Here is a 17,372-nt window from a genome sequence, read left to right on the forward strand (position 1 = left end):
GTCAATTAATCTTGATCTGTATTCGAAGAAATGAAATTTCATACGAGGAAAGTGATCATTCTTCTACTATCAAAGAATTCCATTATTAGAACAATTTCGTCTGCCTCTTAGCTCAGACAAGGGCGACTCCACTGTGTATCAAACCACTTGATTGTAGGTACTTTGAGAACAATAGTCGTTTCTATTCGGTACTTTTGAATCATATACCTTGCATCGCTCGGAGGGTTCGTTCCGATTTTTAAGGAATTTGGTCGACATAAAAAAATCAGATTGAAAAGTTTCTCGTCGAAAAACCTGAGATGTTGCGCAAGGATGGATGTTGTGTGTGAACGGTTGTATGTACATAATCTAATGAATGTATATCGAATCAAAATGTAAATCGGAACGATTCCGAGCGACCCGGTAAATTGGAACGTGAATTTCAAATAGATCTTTCACATCATATTCGTAACATTACAATGTGAACTATCCGTTTAGTTTTACATACTTTAAATCGACAATAATGCATTCCAAACATTTTGGCGATGAAATTTACGACTTTCATAAGTTACCACCATTTCAGATACAAGAAGCCACGTGTGAACAGATCGAGAAATCGTTTTACATAGATATATTCGAAAGATATTCGGGTTAATGGCAGAATTCATAATATAAGCGGCGAAATTCGCTTTCGAACTTCGATTTCAAGTTCCTCATGGAGGCACTTACTTCTGTCTGAGCTTTCGCGTGAATGCTTCGCATGCAAACGTGCTTCTCTCTCTTTCACGCGCATACACACACACACACACATACACGCAAAATCTTATAAAAACCACTCATGCAGTAGGTAATGAACGAATTAATATTCAAAGCGTGGATATGAAATCACACGCTGTTACTTGACCCGTTTTCAAAGAAATTTTCTCCAGTAGATAATTCTTGTATTTCAAAGCCTTATTTTTATCGAATTATTTCCACGTACATTTATGTTTTGCACAAGCACGCGTTCTTTTCTATTTAAGACAGAATTTCGATAAAGTTTTGCTAATGTACAACCTTCAAAATTACATACAACATTTAGATTCATAAACATTTTGAGATTACAGGAACCTTATTACCACAAAGAATGTCTAATTTGAGAAGGCCTTTGTAATGATTCGTTACAGGATAAATCATTTCCCCTTAGACAAATTAATATCGATCGATAAACATTAGACCATTTTAAGAAAAGTTCTCAATCGAGCGCAGTAAATCAAATGGTAATAAAGAGCATTAGAGGAGTCAGAATGGTTGAACAGCTATTACCCGGACTTAGGATCCTCCACATAAAATAGAGCGAAAAATATCGATTTTCTATATTCTTTACCGTTCGCTTCAAAATGAACTACCATCTATCATTGTCCGTCCATTGTTATCCAATCTCTCCGCAAGCCATATAAAACACGAATTCATCGATTATCGTATACTTCGTTAATTCTCAATTTGTTCGTTTGTTCACATTCCATCGTCGTCGCTTTCAATTACACCCTTCAACATAAAACTGAAACGAACAGAGGCAATGAAAATTTGTATAGCACCGATTATTTAGGAATCGTACTACGTTACAAGTATCTTGTCCTGCACATTCGTAAAAGGTGCATCCTCCCGAAGAACATGGTCCTTGGAGTTTTTACGCAAATTTCGAGTGTGTCGCAACGAAACGTCGAGAGTAGGAGTATCGAGAGAACGCGATGCCGGTCGCGGTGCATGCAAATCGGCTGCTACGGTAATCGTTCGAGCGGTAACGACAGAATTGATCTCCGAAACGTGGATATGGAATTGCTTGGTCGCAGACGTCGCAGCACATCGGAATACAAGGGTTTATGATCTTCGCGTGCTGGCACGTTGCCCGTAAATCGGTCTGACCTAGCCGCCAGGCTGTAGAGAGACTCGGCCGCGTTCCTGTCACGAATCCGAAGCTTTTCTACCATCCACACGTGCTTCCAGACACCTGTAATCTGACTCTCGAAAAGCGTGTGCACAACTCGTTGCGAAACTTTCTTCGAATCCCCCGACATTCTTTCCAACTGCGTTCCTGTAAAGTTTCCATGGTGAAAGATGCGCGTGTAAGTGTGGGTGCAAGGTTTACGTAGGCAGAAGGACGCATGTACGTCGACAAATATATACACGGATTTGTTGGAGAGATGTCCGTTGATTCTGTGGTCCTTTGATCAGGATGGACTTGTAAATTGATAGGTGAATCGCGTTGAACGAAGCACTCGAGGGAATTTGTTACGTTTTCAGCGGTTCGAGATTTGTTGGGACATGCTCAACAAGTAGGAAACTTGAGCACATACACTGACCGACTTAAAATCGCTCGCTTTTAGTCAATTTTACAAATTATTATTATCATGTTAAGAATTTGCAAGATTTACAACCGTTCATTTTTTTATCGTATCGATCTTTGTATTACTGACATTGTATCGATTTGAAACCAAAGAATAAATTAAGTTGGGTCGAAAATGATCGGATGTATATCTGTAGGCAGAAACGTAAATATTCAACCTTCGTTGTACAAGCAAACTATGACGTAAGAATTCGACTGAAAGGATCGAAGGAAGAATTTCGTCGCAAAGATTCTCACGAAGCTCGAAGAAGAAAGAAACAAGTAGAAAAAACGACGACGTAGCGGGCGAATGATTTGTGCTCTATGTCTGAGTCTTTATTCCCGCGAACGTATCATTTTTAACGGTGTACGTTGTTCGTCCACGCCTTGTCAGTGTTTCTTTAACGATTTCGTTCTAAGCGGAAGGCAAGATACGATGACGAAAGTTTTTGCATTTTGTCGCGACTCAAGAGAGGAAGGAACGTTAATCCACTTACACGGGGTCTACGTGTACCGCGGCTTCGTTAACATAAGGTCGGCTAATTAATTTTTTTTCTCCCGCGTCGTCCGTGTATCCACGAAGAAAAGTATGTCACGCGAAGTAATAAAAAGTTGTTGGGATACGTTCTGTCGCTGTGCGCGCGGCTTCGCTTCCGGTATCACGTTGTCGCTACAGAGAAAGGATTTTCATCGGTTCGTTGGAAATTTCCTCGGTGTAGAGAAGGGTCTTACATTTCCGGGAAAACGCTGTCACCCGGGAAACACGACGTTGTAAAAATTCTGCAAAATAGCCTGGGTTCAGGAACGCTGTATGAGCATGTATGTATCACGTGTGTCGTTACCGATGCTATCGATTCTTCTTTCCTGACAGCGTTGCCGCGACGAATTTCTACTCCGAAAGACAAGTTATTTGTTTTTTCCTGACGCTTGATGTGTATTGTCTGTGAGAAATATGCAAAATACTCCTTCGTTATCGCTGTCCTTAAATTATAGAGCTAATGACATTTTTTACACCTATCGAAATCAAATTTTGTTGACTATGATATCGTAGTATCGTGGACGAGGGGTCTCGAGGGGGGTATCATGCGAATTATAAACAAGCGGTTGCTGAGCATGTGCATGATGGGGCTTAAACAAAAGATAGGGCAATTCTTCATTAGGACAAGTCATCGTTGTCGTTCAATGAGGTTTATATTTTCAATTATGTGTACAAGTGTTGATTTAACAGGGTTTAACAATTTAACGTGATTATTAGACACTCTTAAAGTAAAGACGATGTTCTTAGGTTCAAACGAATCCACGGTCAACGAGATAACTCTTTGTACAAACTCAAAATGACGTTAGCTGTGACGCACGGTATCTTTCTGACTGACTGACCTGACGCTGTGAGTAAACCCTCCAAGGAGATCATAAGAATAAAAGACTGACACGATCACATTTGTCAATTGCGTATTGACCGGGGTTATCAACAAAATTCCAGGCGCCGTTACTAGGCAGACCCGCGTAGAGCCGTCATTGCTCCTGCCCCGGGGCTTGTTTGTTAATACAGCGTGTGTCCCTCGATATTGGTACTTCTACTGTTAAGTAAAAACGTTCATCCCGTGACTGTGGCTACGTTCGGTGACCAGTTGTGTCACCTCGACCCCAAGCCCACTGTCACAAACCTTGGGCAAACATAATCAGATCGTATCACAACAACTACTTCTAAGTTCTACCATTTAAGCGTAGCTATAATGAACAGTTTAGACCAAAATATTGAGAATCTTCTCAAAATTCCAAAAGAAAGGCCCGTTGTCCCTACATCTCCGACAGATATAAGACAAAAGACAAAGGATTGCTAAGGGGCGTTGTCGAGATAGTGTTGTTAGCGTTGTTGAGAGAGAGTTGAATCTGTGTTGACGAGAGTAGTTAATTAATTATAATACGTTGTTACGATTAGTTCATGTTAAATAACCATTGTTTTCTGTTTAATCCATTTATTATTAATAAACTAATTATTATATTTACGATACTACAATATCGAATACATGGAGATGGCTTACAGAGAGATTGTTAACATTCGATTTGAGATATATTTGTAACCAACGTTACTTGTTACTCATCAGTGTTGCCTTTACAGTATTGTATTCGTGAAATATCGAACACTCTGTTTTAAATAAGAAGAAGAAACGTTCTGTGAAAAATATTCTATAAAACTTCCACAGGAGCTGCTAATAATTCAAGCTTAGCTTTAAAATTGATTAAAATACTTTGAAATTTTGAAGCTTCCTCAGCATTTCGAAGGAAAAACAAACGCGGAACTTAAAACACCTCTAATCTAGTCACTGCTCGTTTCATAAGTTCATTAACGCGGAGAAGACTAATTAACTTTTTCATCTGGTTGCATAACTTATCCAGGATTGTATAAAGGATTTAAAGGGAGATGACTAAAAATTCGCGGTACTATAATACCAAGGGTCGATGAAGTTAATTGGTAAAATTTAGGAATAAGGAAAGCATTGAATAAAATCGGAAAGAGAAAGGCATTTAATTCCACTAGCTTCGAGTATTTTTTTTTTTATAGAGGAATATGTAAAAGCTTGGAGATAATAACGTATTTATGAGCTTCGTTACAAGATTTGTGGATGTGCCTCGCGAGAGGAATGCATTATGAAAGAACCAGTAGTTGGCGCAGGGATATCTTGAAAGTTGCTGAAGAAAGTTCCCAAAATTAATTTTATAACAGTGCTGGAACGAATTTGAAACTTTCTGTTCAAAGTAGTTCCGTTTTTTCAAACTTGGCAAAACGCGTTAAAAAATCTCGTTCGCTGCTCTGTTTTACGTGCAATTTTAGGCCTGGAGTTTAACGCACGACTGTGGATGTCCATGATCAACCGACGCAATGTTCCATGATTTTTACAGAGATCGGCGATTCACGTTTTCTCGCGAACTTACAGAATATTTCTCTGTAGACCACGCGGGAAATCTATGGTCCTCGGAGTAGCATTAATAAAATTCGAGGAATTAATTTGGATTTTAACGCATATTTGTACGGATGCTACTTCCGAAAAGTATCGCGTCGATATTTCTTCAATTTCTTAGAAAAGCAATTACATAGTCGAATAGTATTTCGATGCTTGCCGACTTATCACTGTCGTCTATGTTAATTGAAATCGGATTCAAGTTATTCATAGTGAAAGGGGCGAAACGCGATTGCTGCCAATACCGCTTTTCGGACCGCTTGTTACGCTTTAGATTTTCCACGAAATTGCATATCCAATCTCAATTTATTGCGTTGTATTGTACCCATGCTGTTTAAACGATATAAATTGCAGAAAGCCATAACTGCGATATAGTGCTGTTAATATTTATGAAATGTTACGAGGCAGTAAGCTTAAAGTAGATGATACGAGTCGTTTATAATTCGTCCCTGATGTTGCCTTTAATCCTTTAAGACGCAACGAATTATTGGCATGGAGCGAAGAAATCCCGAAGTCGGCTTCGCTTCGTAATGAAAAACTCGAGTGTTTCCATAAGTTTCATTGCTTCGTTTGGACTTCTCACGAAATTAAGTGTATATAATGGTACGTTTTAGCAGGCGAGTTTTCTCCGTTTCAGTGCAATCGTCTTCTATACATAGAGGATATAAATAAAGTTTCCCCAAGAAACATAGTAAAAAAATTTATTACATCGAAGTCTTATATATCATTGCAGAGTTAATCAAATAACATCGCATCGTTGTAGAAAAATTATATGTTTTGTATTGACCTCTTATTGAAACATTCAATGTGTATGGCTTACAATAAGATTCTAAGATAAGATAATATAATGTACAAGTTGAACTAAATCTTATTACCTTACAAAACATTACTAAATTAATCGTTATAGCGAGTTATGGCGAGTAAAGTGATACTGAACATTCATAATTTTACGTACGTAGATTTTTGTTGATTGTGTGATTTTAATGTTACTTCGTGGCCCAAAAAGAATATTTTAATGTACGATCGATACGAAAGAAAGGATTCTGTTAGGTCCAGTCTTTCATATTATGAACGAGCAATCCATAATGCTTTTTAACTTTCGTAGAATTTTTCAAGAGTGTCATCAGCGTTTCAGAAATTTCGAAATAGCACGAAGTAGCTATTCAAATTAGACAAGAAAGGGACGCATAAATTGGAGAAAAAGTTTCGAGTACGCGGAAAGTCTGTTACGACCATCGCACGATTTAAAATGTGCGACGTGAACTGGGACAAAGAAAATGCCGAACAGTCCGACGTTCTTTCAAGCCTGCTTTGATTTCTTTTGAAACCGATGAATATTCAATTTCATTGCGATATTCGCGACAACTCTGTTCCTCCCGAGTTTTCCTCGCTCCTTTCCCTGGTCTCTCTCAGCCTCCGCGTAACACAATCTTGTCTTTTCGGTCTGCTAATGGGTGCCCACAAAGAAGATTTAATTTAAGTTTGCTCGCGCCACTTTCGATTTTCCGGTCGTCACAGAACTCGAATAATGCTATCGCGTCAATAATCCATTCAGGGTCAGTCAGACGAATTCCGTGGATGCTTAAACTTTTCTGGAGCACAACAAATTTTGTTCAATTCCTGCATGATTTTCTTTGTCCTAGATAATGTGTAGGTAGATAATATGTAAAAGTTAACTTTAGATTATTTTATTATACGGCAAAAAATGTAGATAGAATTGTGCGTAATGGAAAGTCTGTGCATTGGGAACAGGACTGATCAATAGAAAGCTTCTGCTTACGCCAGAAATCCAATTAAAGCTTTTGAATAGCGCGAGCCGAAACTTGAACTCGCGTTTGATGGTTCTCTTCCTGTTGTATGCAACGTTACATCGTGTTATGCCGTTAAGCATGACGTGCAGGTAGCAAATTATAATAACAATCGTGTAACAGAGTAGGCCGCATGTATATTGTATAGCTTTGCGAATCGCTGTAGAACTGATTTATTTGCATATCGAATGCGTATCAACGAATTGGGCATCCCAATAAATGCGCTGAAGTATGATCAGATTATTCGCGTAATCGTGAAAAAGATAAGCTAATGCTTTAGAAAATACTACGAGTATTATTACTAGTAAAATCCGTATGTTTCCAGAAATATTTAGTACATTTCTTTAATAACCCCAGATATTAGCAATTTATTTGGATAATTTAGACATTTTTTTTACATTACGCTGTACGATTATGCTGTTTGCATGATATTAAAAACATATTTATAGAACATGTAAGTCATATCTAAACGTATATGTTTTGGTGTGGACGATTTTGCACGAGAGCTTCAAGTTTTTTTCATTTTTTCCCCTTCTCTTTAATGTGCCATCACGGTGTTGAAAATTTACAAGGTTAAAAGACATTTTGAATCAAATTTACACTTACAAAATATTTACGACACTTTTCTTCTGGCTTATGTTAAATTACGTTTTACTTACTAAAAGCTTCCAATGTAACGCTAACTATTGGCGAGAAGAAACTAATTTCGATAAACAGCAAAAGGTTACAAGATTCAATTACACGTTTATTCTACAATAGTCCAGGTAAATATACAGTAAGTAGAAGAGAAAAGATTCAAACGCAAACGCATGTCTCATTATCTCGCATGCATTTCCGAGTTAGGTGGAACGTTAATCGCGGAAATGAGTAAGCCGATGGCAAAAGGAATGAAAAGAGAGGAAAAGAATTTCACGATAAGGGTTCGATACGCCGCAGAAATAATAATCGCGCGGAACATCTATCGGATCGGAATAATCAAATTTCCGATGGAATCGCGGGGATTCCAGAGAAAATCCGCGCACAGACAAATGAAGGCAGTCGTGTTAGATCTCCACTGGTAGAAACCCAATTAAGGCTTTTGATTAATCCAAGCCAAAAGCCGAACTCTAGGTACTATACGTCGGACACCTTCCGGTGGCGTAGTTCCGTTCCGCGGCTGCACAACTACTGTACGCGGTCAGTAAGTACATGCCGCGTGCAGGAATACGCTTCGCCGCGTTAGTTTCGCCAAATTTCTCTGCCGTCCCAAGTTTTGTCACTTGTGTCCGCTCTGCTGAGAAACGTTGCTTACGTGTTTACAATTCGGCAAAGTTGCCAGTCACGCGGATTTCTAGCTTGAATTTGTTCGTGACAAGGAGTCATATTTAATAAACTGATATTTCAATACGAATTATTTTCAATACGAATAGAAAAATATGTAATTATAAAATCATGATTATTATTAGTAAATTATTGTTACCGTCCTCGTGCTATTTTGTATGGAACTTAATTTATTTTGTTGTTAGCAATTGATATTAGAAAATTAATGAATTTCAAGGCTATAGAAAGTGAGAATTTTCACATAAAACAGTATTAAAAAAAATGCTAAATTATTAATTTCTTCGTTAAGACATGTTTAGAGAACCTGTCTATTAATTACAAGTAAATTATAAGTGCGGAAGATTTTGCTGAAAGAAATTTGCAAATATATTCGTAAACGAGAAATAAAATACGTTTACGCGATTGTTATTAATTATCAATCAAGATATTAGTTTTAACGAAACGAGTACGTCGTATCACATTGATGTATGAATACTGACATTGGCGATGCGTCGAAATTCAGAGAACCACGGCGCTCGTTATCGACGATGAACGCTATTCAATACATATTGGCAACGCCAATACATATTATGTTATTGCACGACCATATACATAATGGAATTGGTAATACCTTCGTATTATTGATTTACATGGTTACCATACAGTAATCTGGCAAAGGAAAATCAGTAAATCTATGAGTAATAAATGTAATACGAAACAATACATCGTTAAATTTCTTTCGGAAATAGATCATTTCGAAATAATTAATAATTTCGAATCAAATTTGTTAATTTAAAGTCATCGACAATTTTATTTTAATTGGATAAAAAATTAAATTACGTGATATTATTATTACTATATTTTAAGCATGTAAATAATTATAAAATTACGAAAAAAAAAAAAAACGTTTGTAGCAGTCCATAATACCGCTACCTGTAAATTTGTAGATTTCTTCGCGTCTAAAGTACCCATACGACGAAACACTATCGTAATCACGCGTGAAAGCTGAATTAGCGGACAGTGTCGACCAGCACACACAAGAAATGCACTTATTGAATTCTCCAATATCATCAGTCAAAGTCTCTCTAACGCTACCTACTTAGTATTCATCACTCGCCATCACTTACACAAGATTTAGTCGGCGTGTGACATGCAACACGTTGAAACTTATACATCGCTTATCTCCATCCTCCTATCAACTTGCAACCTGCAAATAGATTTCTAAGAGAGTCAATATTTAGAAGGGGAGGAGGTGGACTGAACGTAAGCGAGAAATACTTGCACGCTCATGTACACGGTACATAATTATGGTTACGTGCTATGCAGCTGTAACTGTCAGCAATATAGGTAAAAGTTCGAAGGGACGAGAGAGGACAGTCAATCCTAGGGATGTTCTGTTTACAGCGCGATCAAAGTTACGATGTAGACGGCGTATATTCCTCCTGGATCAATGATGCTTCGAGTCTCCGCCGCTTTACCCTTGCGCTTCCTATTTTTGGCTTCGACACTCTTCACCCTTCTGCTTCCGCTTACCTTATCTTTGATCGTGTTACCTGTTCCTACGTACCAACAAATTGCATTCCTTCTCTGACGATGACGTGTTTTTCGTGTAACAACTTATACATGTCATTAACATCTCTCGTACGAACAAACGTAATATACAGATAGTATCGTGAGTTGAACGAGCCGCGCTCCACAACTTTTTAGTTCTAGGAGACTCGTTGCAAGCACGATCGTGTTGTTACTCGTGAACAGTCGACAATACGGAACACCAGAAATTTTACTCGAATTTAACGATGCTGGAATCGTTATTGGTTTGAATCGCCTACTCTCTCGATGTAATTTTGTTGACATTTTGCTTCGCGAACTTTCGAACAGTGGTTCCGCAATGTTTCGGGTGGAATTATAAGTACATTTAATTATGCAGCTCGGTAACAACGCTTGTAAGTCAAGTTACAGACTACACGGTCCAGCGAGTAGGGTGTAAACGAGATTTCTAATTTCGGCTAGTTCACTGCTCTAATCGATCGATTCTTTGAGACTATCGACCTTTTGTAATATTTAACGAGTCTATTATTTAATCGATTATATCGATCTCTATGTATGGAAATATATAGATTTTGTTATAGAGAAGTCTAAGAGCCCAGAATTTCGTTTTAAGCGCAACGAGAATCAAAACGATTAGAAAATGTATAGGATCCATACTATGAACGACTAGCCAATATATTTAATTAATTTCTTCCTACTTTCACTTACGATTTTGTAATCTTTAAATCGCAAATGCTATCCTACCGTGTAGATCAGTTCCTTGTGCTTCGCTATCGCTTGAACTTCCAAAACTCGCAGAATTTAAGAGCACGTTAAGCATACGAGTAGCACGGACTTTGAAACGCGCACTTCGGAGAAATGCATAACTGAATGATAACATCGCGAAGCTACCGGAACAGCAAACAACATCAGATATACGCGATTCGCGTATAGTCTTACGTAAACAGAATCATACGAATGTATCAGTGTGTGCAAGTTTCGCGTATTTGCCGACTATAACGGTTTTGTGTTTGTTAGCAGACCCAGAGACTGCGCCTAATCCTTTAGGTGTCCCGATTGGCCTGGTCCATGTTCCCCAACAGGAGATCGCGTTCTGCACGTTGTTAAAGCCGCACAATGTTTCTGCAATAATAATTTTCAGCGATGCTTCGTGCCGCGAGCGAAATGTAAGCCACGCGACGGAGAGGTAGACTTGGCCGTTGGCAATTCATTGCCAATGAACAATAGCGGTATCTATTCTATGAATAGCTTAGTGCGATACAGGAGCTTTAGCAAATTATTGCCTGCTTTGTTTCTGGAGAAACGGGCAATGCGGTCAGATTGTTTTCAAGAACTATTAGGATGGTGCATATAATCGAATTTTCGCAATCCAGTCTCAGGTATATAAATTTGACGAACCAATACCGCTCGTAAAATTTTGCCTCGTTGTCGCTTCCTATGTAATAATAATTCGAGTAATAATACATATACGTATATATATACCGATGCAAATAATTTGTTATATGATTTAGTAAATTTCCTTGTTCTCTACGATCGTCAAATTATAAACTATAACGAATGTACAAGCATCTTTAAACAAAACTAAATTCCTTCGTAATAGATCGATAGAGTCTTTGGAAATTCTATAAGCCGCGAGAGGATAGTCCTGTGGAGAGTACTTTTGCTCCTTTCAGTAACGCTATCAATAGCGCATCTACATTGTAACGTAACTGATAATAGCATGCTACTAATACGAGTGCAAAACTTTAAACCAAATTTCGTGGCGAAGACAGTTTCATACTGAAACCCTGATGCGAACTTCTCTAGGATTCAGAATTAGGTCTCACTACAGTCAATTTACTGCAGTCTGTAGTTTATGCTGGCTATATTAGCTCGATAGACAAGATAACAGGAATAGTATATCCGAGTTAAGCTACTGAAACCGCATGACTCGTGGATCATCAGCTTATGAATGCAATTTCATCAAGCACAGGTGTCAACCTGCACGTGTCTGCGTTGATGCAACCCGATGGACCAATTAGCGTTTCTATTTACCAAGATCGTCATTCATAATGAAGATCTTCCGTCCCAATCACGCGTATTAATGGCGTTCCTCATTGGTGTCGAAGGCGAATTAATCGAGACACGTACCTAATACTTGCGGTAAAATCTAATATTTTCTATTATTGTATCGTACAGCAGTAGTAGGTTCTTCCGTAAATAATGAAGTTTCTCTGAGAGTTGAATTTAGAAATGGTGAAAATGTCCAAACGACTAGAACTCTGCCCTTGATGATTATTCTTGCTTTATTTATCCATAATTTTCGTAAGAAGATTAAAAGCGCATTCATTATAGACTATAAACACGCTTTACGAACGTACCACGTGCATTATAAAAAAATAAACAATATATGCAATAATAATTCCTTCGTATAGTTGTAAAGTCTTTTTTTGCACCTTTTGCATGTACGGTATAGAAAGATTAGTCTCTTTATTTTAATTTATTATTATACAAAGTTGCTTTTATTAGGGACGGAATTTATGACACTACTATAATAATTAAACGAGGAACGGATAACGCGATGCTTTATCATATTTTTTAAAGTATCGTTTATTATTAGTCCTCGTACATAAACGATAGAATACAGGAACTGGTAAGTTTACGAAGCGTTCGTCCACGATAAGCAGGTGTTCGTGATCCGTTACATTGTACGCTCGCTCGAGCACGTATATGCGTGCAGGCGCGTATGTAATGCCCACGCGTGAAAATTACGTGGGCGATCTGACGTTCTCACGCTCACAGAAACAGACGACGTAAGTACGTGTCGTTGCTTTCCTCTCTTGCACCAGGATCCTTTGACGACAACATCGTTGTCAGCTTTACACAATCTTAACAATTCCTTTTTCATTTGAGAGGAAATATTTTTGGCAGTTTCTTTGCCTTTCAGTTTATCGCCTTTCCTTACATGGTCTTTCCTAAAATCTTCCCTCTCTTCAAACATGATCTTACAAATGGCATTAAGAGATTCCTCTAATGACAATAACGATATTTATGTGAATAACGTAAATTCTTTACATATATCTATTCGCATTATACTGTTCGAACTATTTAGCATATCAAGGAGTGATGGTTCACGTTGTTTATCAAGAGATATCTTTGAAAGATCCCATGACTTCTTGCGTTACGTTTCTTTGTACCGTAATATTTTTGTCATAAGAATGTTTCTATCGAATTTGGTGAGAATGCTAGGAAAAATCGTCGGTATTATTTATAAAAAATATTTATTTATCGTATAGGTCTTGAAATAACTTTCGCTATCATTTACAAAGCACGGAATAGTACGATCTTCCAAAAATTGTAAGCCATATTATATACGTAGATTTCCTAGAACAATTTCGTTTCGCGAGCGATCCATAAATTCCAACACCGTCTGCCATTGTTCCCAGGCTGGTCTCGGTTTTGGTTTACTTTCACGAAGAACTATCAGCCTTTCAGTCAGGCCTCAGACCACGATTTACGGTCCGCTCTGTAGATAAACGTCGCGCGTGCGAATATTCGGAAGGGTGCGATTGTGCTTTTATACGGAGAGCGCCATTCACGCTGGTGGTTCCCGCAGGCTCCGCCAACGAAGAACGTTGACGTCGAAGGTGCGAAAAAGAGACCAACCAGCCATTCACTCTGACACCCGTTAACACACATATTTCGTCAAAGGGTAGCGTCTCGTAATCAGTCTCTAAGCGACATTCCTGCCTCTTTTCTATTTATCTTTTCTCTCCTTCTCCCTCTATGTACCACGCTTTCTTTCTCCCTTACGCTCGTTCGTTCCTTCTCTCTCCGTCTGGGTTCTTTGTTCCCTCGATGTACCCTTCCAGCGACTTTTTCAACCCCTCGCAAAGTCATTTTCATTAATCTAAATCGACATTGATAATGTTCGTCTGAATGAAGCTATCGCGATCCCTTTTCAGTCGGCCTTTGTGGCTAACTATTAAAAGGCTCATCTACCGTCTGGTTAACAGTGACGGGTATTTGCGGATCTGGTCGCGGACAGAATTGTCACGAACGATTATTTGTGTTTCGTGGCATCGAGTTTTTAGGACTGGTGCGACGATGAATATCTTTAGATCGAAAGTTTTTTATTTAGTACGCGATTGTCGTTTCACATTACTTTTGTGGTATTAGTGACTGAACAAGAAAAGTCGAACTACTGGAGTGTTAAAATTATTTGATTTATTATTGAAATTTGTGGAATGTTATTGTTTCATTCGTCGACTCGAAGAGTACCTCTAATAATAAGTATGCGGATTATACGTTGGTCAGAATGTTTGAAAAACTTTATGTTCAAGGATTTGGAGGTTTATTATTTCGTTACTAGCGTAAACATCGCAACGTTTGGAACGTCGCGTCGCGTCTGTTGAAAATAGCGAACGTTAATTCGCTCGAGATTCGTCTTGGGTACTGAAATAAAATTTTTAAAACAGTAAAGCAATTCAATTACTTCCATTTGCGGAAGATTGCGAGACTTTCAATAGAAAGAAGCCAGCTTTCCGGCAAACTCAGCCAATTCGTTTAAGATTCTCGCTGATTGGAACAGGTAAAATTCCATCTGACATCTGAAATATGAGAACTACACCGATCGATAGTTTCTCCGAGTCTAGATCTTTCTTTTTAATCGACATTAGTCAAACATCCTCTGAATTCCGAAGAGTCAGATATACATATGTCGTTCTATACTTTTTCGCAATTACTAACTTTCTCCATATTTGGGCAGTATAAAAATGAGAAAGAAGATTTGACCGCTGCTTTCAAACTTACCTTTTTCAGATCACTATCGAATATACAGGGTGGTTGGTAACTGTTGGTACAAGCGGAAAGGGAGTGATTCTACGCTGAAAAAGAAATTGAAAATACAGAATAAAATTTTTTTTTTAATTTTTCCATCGAGACAACGATCTACAGTGAGATCCGTTATAACGTACCGGACGCGTACCGAGCGAAAAGTCAAAGTCGATTTTCTCGAAAACAAAGCCTCAAACGAAAAATTTTTATTCTATATTTTCGACTTCTTTTTTCGCGTAGAATCACCCCCTTTATGCTTGTACCACCAGTTACCAACCACCCTGTATAACAATTTTCGATCTTTTATACATATAGAGGAACTCCGTTCCACTCGTCGATAATAGAACAACCGGCGGCGTCTACTGCATCGGTCTTTAATTCGCGTATTATTTGTTATCGTTCGGTCTGACAACGCACGTAAATCAAGATGCTTCTGGAAAAGCAGCCTGTTCTACTTTCATGTTATTCGCAGCTCGTCAATTATAGCTACATATCGTCTTTCGGCTGAAATATGGTTATTGCGCAAGTTCCTGCTTCTGGTCGGCCCGTCTAGGGTTTAGGGCGTGCTTTGAATCAAACTAATCTCGAGAGAAGGATCGTTTAGAGAGAGAGTGACCTAGAATCAATCGATCGTATCACCTTTATTTATAGCTACACTTTTACCTTGACGGAAAATAAGACTAGCCTGGTATCGTGTGCATATACAGAATGCATGGATCTTGCAAAGCACGAGCATGGTTACTAATTTAGTTGGGCTTTTCAAAAATGATCGATCGATTTCCAAGGTTTCGGTAGTTTCGGATCGATACAGCTAGAAAATAACAGGATTTATGTATATTCGACTAGTTCTTGATGTTTACCAGCGACAGGTATCGAATTCGTAGCACGTGTTTCTCTCGTTGTATTACAAAGGTGATTAATCAGTGCAATGCAATATGTCGCTACTATATAAACTTCAGTTCAACACTGGATCAATAGCACATAATACATTTGCCTAATCTGATTAACGATGACATTGATTTCGTTCGAACGATGAAATTTCACTTCAACGTGCCCGCATTGGCCTAATTAATTCCGACAAGAGGAATGTAACGGAATAGGGTATGTTGTTTCTTTTGCTTCTAGTTCGCGGTGTGCAACCGTTTGACCAATACATGGTAGACCGTGAATTTCCTTTATGCTTAAGAAACGTTAATCGAGTTCGTAAATTTGCTCTCTAAAATATGTATCGACGATAAAATGAAATAAAGTATAGTGTACGTTTGAATGCATTAAACAATCGAAAATAAAGGAAGTTTATAGCGTAACAAAGTATACAGATCTTTTTAGGACTACAAGTTTAATGGAGCGTAGGTATGTCGTTTCGCAATGAAGCAAAATGACTGAAAGATCATGGTAGAAACTTTGTGTTGTAATTTTGTAAATTCGGCTCACCGGTGCTAAATCTTGAAATCAACATTTCTCTTTATAATTCATCATGTTTTTTTACCATAATTTGTTATCGACGGTTTATGAAATTTATTAAAATTGCTGAATTTTCTATTATACAATTTAGGAATTATTTCATGCGTTTGGACAGATTGAAGTATATAAGCCATAACTTGCGACTGTATGCCACAATTGAATAAAGAAAGAAGGCATATAACGTCAGTTATAAAATATAAGGTCTCTCATTCACGAAGTACCGAGTTACCGAAAAAGAATAGCATTTTCCTGTTCAATGAATTCTTTCACACATAACGCGTTCCATTTAAAGCATTCGTTTCCACAAAATGAACGAATAAGTTATTGTAAGCGACACTTGCGTATTTTTCATAATACATTTTTCGTATTCGAAATACTTTCTTGAAAATATCGTGGAATTAAATTTACTTTATAAAGGCAAAAAAAGATAACTGCTGTATTCTGAATAATAATAAACTTTGAGATAAAATATTTTTATTCTATATTGTATTATACTTTTATCGATTATATTTAAAAATTATATAATATATATATATATATATATATATATATATATATATATATATATATATATATATATAAATGTACTATGATGGTAGAATCTTTGATTTATTATAATAATTATTATTAGGATAAGTACGATTCAATAAATCGTATAATTGTGACGAATTATTCTATTTCACGCGAAAATAATAGCCTTTCTTCGTTGTTCTTTGAATATATCCCAATTACGTCTTTCAAGTACGTTACGGAAAAAATTTCATTGAACATTATCGAATAGTTTACAGTGTAAACATATACATATATGTAAACTTTACACAATCGTTCTACGCACTATGAAGTGCTCTTAGTACGGAAAGTTGTTATTTCACAGGTATTTTACAGTATTGGATAGTTTTTATTGGATTTTTGCATGCGAAAAACATTGGAAATTCACGTTCTGCGAAAGAATCAACGAAGCGATGGTCACTGTACAAGTACATCATAATGAAAAAAAATTGTAGCATGATTGATAAAATGGAAGTTGGAACAGTTGAATCCTACACGAAAGTTCGAAAACTCGACAACAACGAGAATACCAGAATGCCAATGTGGTTGTGGAAGCGAATCGAGAGAAATCGATATATCGGTGCG

The 17,372-nt window shown here is 37.5% G+C and overlaps 1 protein-coding gene across 4 annotated transcripts in view; it reads left to right on the top strand.

Moving 5' to 3' along the window:
* Positions 1-17,372, top strand: part of LOC117237727 (neuronal acetylcholine receptor subunit alpha-7) — a 264,165-nt gene that overhangs the window by 54,265 nt on the left and 192,528 nt on the right. The window lies entirely within an intron of this gene.

Source organism: Bombus vosnesenskii, unplaced genomic scaffold (assembly GCF_011952255.1).
Source record: "Bombus vosnesenskii isolate JDL3184/JDL3185 unplaced genomic scaffold, Bvos_JDL3184-5_v1.1 scf7180000013398, whole genome shotgun sequence".
In the NCBI taxonomy this organism is placed as follows: Eukaryota; Metazoa; Arthropoda; class Insecta; order Hymenoptera; family Apidae; genus Bombus; species Bombus vosnesenskii.